Source organism: Etheostoma spectabile, chromosome 23, assembly GCF_008692095.1.
Source record: "Etheostoma spectabile isolate EspeVRDwgs_2016 chromosome 23, UIUC_Espe_1.0, whole genome shotgun sequence".
Classification (NCBI taxonomy): domain Eukaryota; kingdom Metazoa; phylum Chordata; class Actinopteri; order Perciformes; family Percidae; genus Etheostoma; species Etheostoma spectabile.
Window position 1 is genome coordinate 3065586 of NC_045755.1, and position 9842 is coordinate 3075427.

The window sequence follows — 9842 nt, forward strand, 5'->3', positions numbered from 1 at the left end:
TGTTAGTAGCTTACTATTTAAATCATCTGTTGTCAGTCACATAGTGCATCTTACAGGGATTTGGTGGCCAACCGTGTAAATCAGCCAATCAGATCTAAGACGTGAGATTTGTTTTGCGAATACGTTTTTTTGAATTGCAATGTTACAAAATATTCTTTTTCAGAAAATGTTGTACATTAATAATAAAGGAGCAATTAAACATAAGCATATCCTGCTAAGGTTTTATTGCTCCTTTACAATTAATGAACAAAATAAGAGTAATAAGGTCTGTACACTTACAAACACACAGGAACTGTTTCTCTAAGCTCTATCGTAAGCCCCAAACGTTGAGTTGCTCTCTGCTAACCTTTCGAAATCACACAGACATGTCCCGAAACAGAGAGTAGAAGGGACAGTTCCATCAGACTGGTAAATGTCAGTCTGAATAATCACACAAATTCTATCTGTTAACATCTCCTGTGAGACGACCTGCATCGGCCTCGGACCATATGGTTAGATAGTATCAGCTAACTCAGCACAAAGCCCCCGCTGGGCTAAGCTCAATAGACGGACAGTAATGGTCCCAGAGGGAGAGATTAGCTTCTTAATGGTCTGGGGGAAGCAGGAGGAGCGATCACGCTCAACAGGTCATCAGTAGGCTAAATGCAGAGCTATTAAACTTTTTAACCTGCACCCCAAATGGACTGCTGGGGATAATTAACACATGCCTTTGTTTTGTGTTTGTGATTAACAATTTTTAATTTTTATTCATTCACTTAACATAATCCATACATACAAGAAACATCAACATGTAACATGAACAAATCCCCCCCTCCCACTTCCGTCATCACCACCTACCCATACAAAAATCAAGAAAAGATGACAATGTCACTACCCGATGTTAGTCGAGTGCAGATGTGAGCCGCGCATGATTTAAATGGTTTAAGGCATTATTTAAATGGTTTAAGGCATAAAGTGTCATACTGAAATTTGTGAAATCCGTAAAATAATAAACTTATCTCATTACAAACAACAACAGAAGATGGAAATCATTGAAAAATCGTTTTAGCTATCTATTGTTTGATTGCTAACGTTAGCTCAAAAAGCCATTCCACTAACATTCAAAACGCCATTTAACTAACAGCCTTTGTGTTTGATTGCTAATTTGTAGCCAGCAGTGAACGAACTTCATTAAGTATGTCCATTTTTACTGTATTGACATTACAGAAATCTTTCGTTAGCATCTTGTAGGCTACTTGTCACATGCGCAGCTCACATCTGCACTCATATCGGGCAGTGACAACACATCTTAACGTAACTACAGTAATTACAATATTCCAGACCATTCAACAAAATACAGTCCCTGACAAAAGTCTTGTCGCTCAAATATTTTGTAGAAACACCTGCTATTAACCTGACTTTTAATTAATCAATTGGTGTAAGAAATAGCTCATATGAAAAGCTAAAACCCTCCCAAATGATGTTCAATGCACTGAAATAAATTAGTTTCACTAAAAAAAAATTATTATTTAAACAAGACAGAAAGGTCAAATTTTGGCAAGACAAAAGTTTTGTCGCCTATACATAAATTGAACAAATTACTACAATACAAAATATGTCAGCAAATTAAATAGCGGTGCTGGAGATTAACATTTAATATCTTGTATGACTTCCATGAGCTTGAAGGACTGCATCCATGCGGTTTGGCAAGGATTCATACAATGTATTGATGAAGTCATCAGGAATAGCTAGGAAAGCAGTCTTGCATGTCTCCCAGAGTTCATCATATTCTTTGGTTTGGTCTTCCATGCTTCCTCTTTCATCTACCCCACATATGCTCAATGATGTTCATGTCTGGTGACTGGGCAGCCATCTAGGCATCTTGATCTTCTTCGCCTTGAGGAACTTTGAAGTGGAGATGGAAGTATGCGATGGAGCACCATCCTGCTGGAGAATTTGGCCTCTTTTATGGTTGGGAATATAAGAGGTAGCTAAGATTTCTTGGTATTTGAGACTATTGATGTTGCCTTCCACCCTGCAGATCTCTCGCACACCCCCATACTGGATGTAACCCCAGACCATGATTTTTCCGCCACCAAACTTCACTGTTTTCTGGGTGAATCTTGGATCCATGCGGGCTCCAGTAGGTCTCCTGCAATATTTGCGGCAACTGTGGTGTAATTCAACAGAAGATTCATCTGAAAAATCCACTTTCTTCCACTTCTCCAGCGTCCATCCTTTTAGCAGGCTGTGGGCCTTGGCAAATGCCACACGGTTTTTCAATTGTCTTTTGTTTAGTGCTGGCTTCTGGGCACTGATTCGACCATGGAGGCCATTTCGAGACAGAATCCGACAAACCATTCTGGTGGACACAGAGACTTCAGGGGACCAGGTCTGGTGGAGCTCTGCTGCAGTAGAAAATGGGCTGGCCTTGGATTTTCGAGCCAACAACGGTCCTCTCGAGCAGTTGTCTTGCGGGGTCTGCTGACCAGGCTTGTCAAAACATCCCAGTTCTTCAAATGTTTTTTTAATCCTCGTACTGATGCTGAGACACATTGAGGGTGTCTGCCACATCAGCAGTGGATCTGGCCTCTTGATAATCTAAACTTAGTCTCAGGGTGAATCTTAGGCATGTTTGCAGAGGTCTAGTTGCAGTTGATGTGAAGGTCTAGTGTACTGGGGTTGTTTTTTATACACACCTGAGACCTAATTGATCCATTATTAGTCACAGGTGAAGCTCATATGACAAGGCACAACACTTATGTCTTTGCAAAAATGACTCAATGGGCTTTACCAAGCTGTGAATATTAGAATACTTTTGACAGTTCTCGTTTTGCACTGAAACATATTACAAAAGCTGTTGGGATTAAAATGAGCCATTTCTTGTAAATAAATCTTGATTAGAAATATATTTCAGTGGCCCTTCAGGTCAATTTGTACACAAGCGACAAGACTTTTGTTAGGGACTGTACTGTAGTAACAAAATAGACAATAAACCATAAACCAAATAAACATCTATCTATCCCATCACGCATGTCTCTCCCTGGCAACAAAGCTTCTTAGGAGCCCTCCAGAGGACACATGTTGTTTGTAACTCACAATGCAGGCAACAGATCTGAGGTCCACGTAGACTTGTCATGATAGATCCACCATTTCTCAGAGTGTCCAAGCCATTATTTCAGGCCTTGGTTTGACCAACCAGCTTAAACGTCCTCTGGCATATGACTGCAAATTGGATAAATGATGTCACTAATAAAACATAAAAACAAAACAAAAAAAAAACGATTTTACTCTGTGAATATTTCTCGGAAATAATCGTTGGTACATTTTAGTTTTTCTGGGAGGACGGTTGTGTGGATCTGTTCTTTAAAGCCGTACTGTACCTCTCAGTGGCTTAAAAGGGAGGCTTGCAAAGACACACAGATACGTGACACTGTGTTCTAGAGCCAAAATGAAAAAAGAAAATTATTTCAGATTTATTTTTTTCAAGTTTCTTTAATATACCAGCAAGTCTGGAGAAGAATTGTCATCAAACTGTAGATTTGTTTTTTTTTGTGCAAGTGACGACTACGGGCCAAAAATAAATACCATAGAACACGCTTCCTCAGCTATTTGTAACAACTGAACACCTCCATGTTCTTGGAAATTGAGTAAAATTATTAAATATATTAGTTAATAAAACCGATGATGAAATGCAAAAACCCAAACAGAATCAAATTATTGTAACATTGCCACATCAACTTCTGAATTGCTTATCGTGGGTCTGAACATCCTTGCAAATAGCGTTTTAATATGAAACCTGGGCATGAGCCATGTTTTAATTGACTCATATTCATGCAATGAATCAAGCCTGATTCTCTCTCTCTCTCTCACACACACACACACACACACACACACACACACACACACACACACACACACACACACACACTGCAATTCCAGCCGTTGTGTATCCGCCTTGTGTCTGCTCGTACTTGTCAGAGCAGCGTGAATATCAATAGATACACATGTATTTTCACCCTGCAGATTGTTATCTTTCCCTCCGTCAAATCTTTACAATCAATTCCCAGGCACATATACGCATCTGACAAAGTGTAATAGTTTTTATTTTATCTGCTTTACACTGAAATGGTCATGAATGATGAAAAGTCTGCGATAGAAATGAAATGGAGACACCCTTTGCCTTTTCTTCTTGTCTTCCTCACTACCTTTTGCTCTCTGTCTTTTGATCTTTCTTTCTGTCCTGCCTACTCCTTCCTTGTCATTTCCTTCTCTGCTGGGTATTGAAGTTCATCATCACAACTGAATGCGACTCAGTGGCAGTTCATTTGGTGCATACACAGTCTTGTTTTTCAGACCAGCTCTGCTTCTTGCCTTGTGCTGTGCACTGAGTCGTGAGTAAAAGCATTAACATGCGAAAGAAACACACTTCATTGTAAGGCACTGTGCACAGCTTTCTAGTTGGGTCAGAAGTAGGGGATGGGTGACAAAGGGAAATAAAGGGAAATAAAAGAAAGAGAGTGGGAGGGGTGCAGGAGAGCGAGAGTGAGTAACTTAGAGTAGGGTTGAATAAAAATAACTCAAATGAAGGAGGAGTGAAGGAAAGTTGAAAATTAGGCAACATCAAAATCCCAATACCTCATTGTGTTTAATTAGGTTTTTAAGTTCACATTTCTTAGTAGGGGTGGGGGAAAAAAATGATTCTTAGATGCATTGCAATTCTCTCTAAAACAACTCGATGCTCGGTTCTGATAAGTTAATAATCGATTATTTTTATTTAAAAGCTACTGTGTCCAGACATACAAATCAGAAAACAGAGTGACTGAAAGAAGACGGGATAATGGACAACAACTTAGTTTAGGCAAGAGTGCAGGAAAAAAAACACTAAAATGGTCAAAAGGGGAAAAAATAAATTATTTATATACAGTGTGCAATAAATAAGTATTTGAACACCCTGCTGTTTTGCAAGTTCTCCCACTTAAAAAATCATGGAGGGGTCTGAAATTGTCATCGTAGGTGCATGTCCACTGTGAGAGACATAATCTAAAAAAAAATCCACAAATCACAATGTATGATTTTTAAACTATTTATTTGTATGATACAGCTGCAAATAAGTATTTGAACACCTGTCTATCAGCTAGAATTCTGACCCTCAAAGACCTGTTAGTCTGCCTTCAAAATGTCCACCTCCACTCCATTTATTATCCTAAATTAGATGCACCTGTTTGAGGTCGTTAGCTGCATAAAGACACCTGTCCACCCAATACAATCAGTAAGTATCTATTACTAACATGGCCCAGACCAAAGAGCTGTCCAAAGACACTAGAGACAAAATTGTACACCTCCACTTGGCTGGAAAGGGCTACGGGGAAATTGCCAAGCAGCTTGGTGAAAGAAGGTCCACTGTTGGAGCAATCATTAGAAAATGGAAGAAGCTAAACATGACTGTCAATCTCCCTCGGACTGGGCCTCCATGCAAGATCTCACCTCGTGGGGTCTCAATGTTCCTAAGAAAGGTGAGAAATCATCCCAGAACTACATGGGAGGAGCTGGTTAATGACCTGAAAAGAGCTGGGACCACCGTTTCCAAGGTTACTGTTGGTAATACATTAAGACGTCATGGTTTGAAATCATGCATGGCACGGAAGGTTCCCCTGCTTAAACCAGCACATATCAAGGCCCGTCTTAAGTTTGCCAATGACCATTTGGATGATCCAGAGGAGTCATGGGAGAAAGTCATGTGGTCAGATGAGACCAAAATAGAACTTTTTGGGCTGAATCCCATTCTTCCCCTTACCCCTACCCCTGGCCCTTACCCCTACCCCTTGGCCCTTGAAACCAAGGGGTAGGGGTAGGGGTGAAACATACCCCTATGAATTGGGACACCACTTGGTGACATCACCATACAGTATTGATCACAAACCTCCAAGATGCCGTCTAGGTCTGTTGATTGTGTGGGTTGGACAACAGTGTTATATATTTTTAGTTATTTTAGGTTCACTTTGGTAGTGCAGAGTACTTATCTGTGTAGTACTTAGGTCTGTTTCAATACAAATGTGTATACACATGCATCATGTGTACATACATACATATACACCCTGTATACATGGTGTGTGTATATCTGTTTCAGTTATCACCGTTTTGAATGTCATTGATGTTCACAAAAACATTTTGTTGACAAAATCTGTCTTTATTGGTGATAAATTGAACTAACAGGCAAAAACGTTACATAAAATATGTTACAGAACCATTGTCAACTATTAGAACCATAACTAACATGTCGCACACATAAGGCACTCATATGTGTAAAACTAAAAAAATACACACAAGACCACAAACAACTACACACACACTACACTGTTGTAGCTACAGCTGCTCTGTATTCCAGACCAGTCTGAGCCTTTTGGCCAGTAACCCCCCCTCACATAATCATCAGTGTCCCTATCAAAACCACAACAATATAACAAGTGCATGAACAATGAACAGAATTAATTAATATTATTACAATAATAGTAACTACCAATGCAATGAATGGGTACAACATGAACATATGAATTAGGAAGTCTGCTCGTTTGCAGCCCCAACCTGGATCAGCTGCTGTGTCCTCCTGTGTCCTCCTGTGTAGACAGGGCGGTATATGTTAAGCACTTACGATGTATCATAGACCGTTAATATATATCTACTATACAATCTATGCGATCTATACAGTCCATTCAAGGCAGAAATATGTGGGACTGTTCAACGTTAGCGTTAGCGATTAGCGTTAGCGATTAGCGTTAGCATTGCAAGCTAGCGATTTTTAAAAAGTTTCAGTTAGGAACATGGGTACACATGTACAGGACTGCATAGACCACAAAACCAGACTGTCGTAACTTTTTAATCAATTATTTAAACCTGAAAGTACTTACATTCATGTGTCTCTCTGGTTGATGCAGCAGCCACACACTGCCTGTGTGTTTTCTAGTGAGGTCGCGTCCACACTAGATCCGTAGGGGTATACAGCCCTTGATCCATGCCCTACCCCTAGCTCGTAATACGTATTGGACCGGCACTAGGTGCCGCGTGAACGCGCAAAAGGTAGGGGAAGGGCCAAGGGGTAGGGGTAAGGGGAAGGAATGGGATTCAGCCTTCTCTTAATTCCACTAACCTTGTTTGGAGGAAGAAGAATGATGAGTACCAGTCCAAGAACACCATCCCTACTGTGAAGCATGGGGGGTAGCATAATGCTTTGGGGGTGTTTTTCTGCACATGGGACAGGGCAACTGCACTGTATTAAGGAGAGGATGACCGATGCCATGTATTGCGAGATTTTGGGGAACAACCTCCTTCCCTCAGTTAGAGCATTGAAGATGGGTCGAGGCTGGGTCTTCCAACATGACAATGACCCGAAGCACACAGCCAGGAGAACCAAGTCTCTGTAAGAAGCATATCAAGGTTCTGGCCTGGCCTAGCCAGTCTCCAGACCTAATCCCAATAGAGAATCTTTGGAGGGAGCTCAAACTCTTTGTTTCTCTGCGACAGCCCAGAAACCTGACTGATTTAGAGAAGATCTGTGTGGAGGAGTGGGCCAAAATCCCTTCTGCAGTGTGTGCAAACCTGGTGAAAAACTACAGGAAACGTTTGACATCTGTAATTGCAAACAAAGGCTACTGTACCAAATATTAACATGGTGTTCAAATACTTATTTTCAGCTGTATCATACAAATAAATAGTTAAAAAATCATACATTGTGAATTCTGGATTACTATTTTTTTAGAATATGTCTCACACAGTGGACATGCACCTACGATGACAATTAATACAAATATTTGGTTAATTAAAAATCTGATATTTCGATATATCGGCCTATATATATTTAGGAAAAAAAATACAGAAATGCTTAACGGAGCAAACAGAGAAACAAAGAACAAATAAAATTTATAAAAATACAAACTTAAGATATGAAACTTAAAGTCTTTTGAACAAAAACACAATAACAAAAAAATAATCAATGTTGCCAACAGGAGCGCTGTAAAGCGTCCTCTGGTGGACAAACTATGCAACACCAACATTCATAACATGGTTGAGGCGTTTTTATTTTTATTTTTTGAATATTCATTCACCAGAATCATTTGTCATTATAAATGATTATGATAAATGGCCATTATAAATGCCAATACAGATAGTTCTGGAAATGCCTAATATTGGCCCGCCGATATATCGGTTGGGCTCAAAAACGCATATAGGCTGTTCATCTACTTTATTTCATGTTTCATGTTCTAAGAACCCAATTGTCCACCTTTAAACCTGACTGAGCCTGACATGGAAGACTAATGTCTCTCCATTTTCAGCTGTAGCACTTCCAACCTGCACTCACACAGTTACTCTCTTGTGCATACGATTTATTTTCACAATGTAAAAACAGTTTGATATCTAATACCTCTTACACTTTGACTTAGAGTGAGGACCTAATCTGTAAAAGTGTTGCAGTTGGCTCTTTGCCACCGGTTGAGTGTATGACTGTGTGGTGACTCTTTGGCCTCTCGTGGGCAGCTGAACACAGCACTGACATGCCATTATAAAGTTGTTTTGATGAATATGCTAACACAGAGCAACAATCTGGCCACATGACAAATGTGAGTTCAGCATTCACTCTCTTTTTTAAGCTCCGTTTTAGTTTCCACCGAATCCTGAGGCACAATATCTATCTCTTTTAGCTGCTAATTCTCCACCAGCTGCCTCCTGACTTTGTCTGTTTGCCGTTTAGCGCTCGGCCGGTACTGTAAAATGGGTTTATCTTAGCATTTTTTGTGCTAAAAACCACTGCCTTCTGTGGCACAAATTAATGAAAGCGGTGAGAGTGAACCAAAACAAACTTTGAGGGCTGTAAAACCAAAAGAATTAGTTGAAAGACACTAACATGTGGTGTATAGCTGAAGGGAACTGCAGACTGAAAATCTTCTTCCCCTTTCATGTCATTTCATCCATTGTTAAAATATATATTTTTTAAATTACAGCAGCTAAAAAAAATCACTTTTTTTAGTATGCTGGATTGCATTTGCTTTCAAATCATATTAAACATTGTGTCAGAATGTTGCTGATAATCTATCTAGGTGAGGCAGAAAAAAGATTTTTTTTTAGTTTAGTTATAAGTCCGACCAGTGCCAGCTTGGTTTCTTTCATTTGTTTTTTTTTTTAACTCAGTCTAAATCTAAATTGGTAGCTTTTAAAAGGGATTTAGAAGTATTATCTTTAAACTTGCAGGTACACTTTGTATGTTTGTGCATGGAAACATTCCCCCTTCCTCCTCCATGTTGTTCTCGTCATTCCTCTGTGCTTTGTATCCAAGGGGTCCTCCTGCCTGGAAGACACCACCCCCCCAGGGCCCCATCTGTTATGTATGTGTTTGTGTGCAATTCTGCACAGTGATAACCCAGAGTTTCCTGCAATGGGATGCAATACATTTTTCAAAGGATCCTGTCAAATAGCGCAACAAAACTGCACATTCTTATAGAAATATTACAGTGATCCTATACTGCTACTACTTGCTTTATGAAATGTATTGGAACTGCATTACATGTCTATATAAACAGAACTGAGTGGAAGCTGAAATATCATATTAGATTCCGCGTATCATTTGAGCAGCGACAGCAGCAAAAGGCGAACACCATGTTAAAGACCGAAAATGTTGAATTCATTACTGTTTTAAGTTGAGCACTTTTTATCCATTGCCTTTTTTCTATATCGCCAAAGCTGCCTCCCCTCTCTGTTTCGGTCTCTTCTCCCAAACAAAGTCTTACCCAGGGGCGATGCAGGCTTCAATATTCCCCTGGTGCTTTGTCTCTCACACACACACACACACACACACACACACACACACACAC

The 9842-nt window shown here is 39.9% G+C and overlaps 1 protein-coding gene across 1 annotated transcript in view; it reads left to right on the top strand.

Moving 5' to 3' along the window:
• ptprz1b (protein tyrosine phosphatase receptor type Z1b) overlaps positions 1–9842 on the top strand; it is a 100282-nt gene that overhangs the window by 40949 nt on the left and 49491 nt on the right.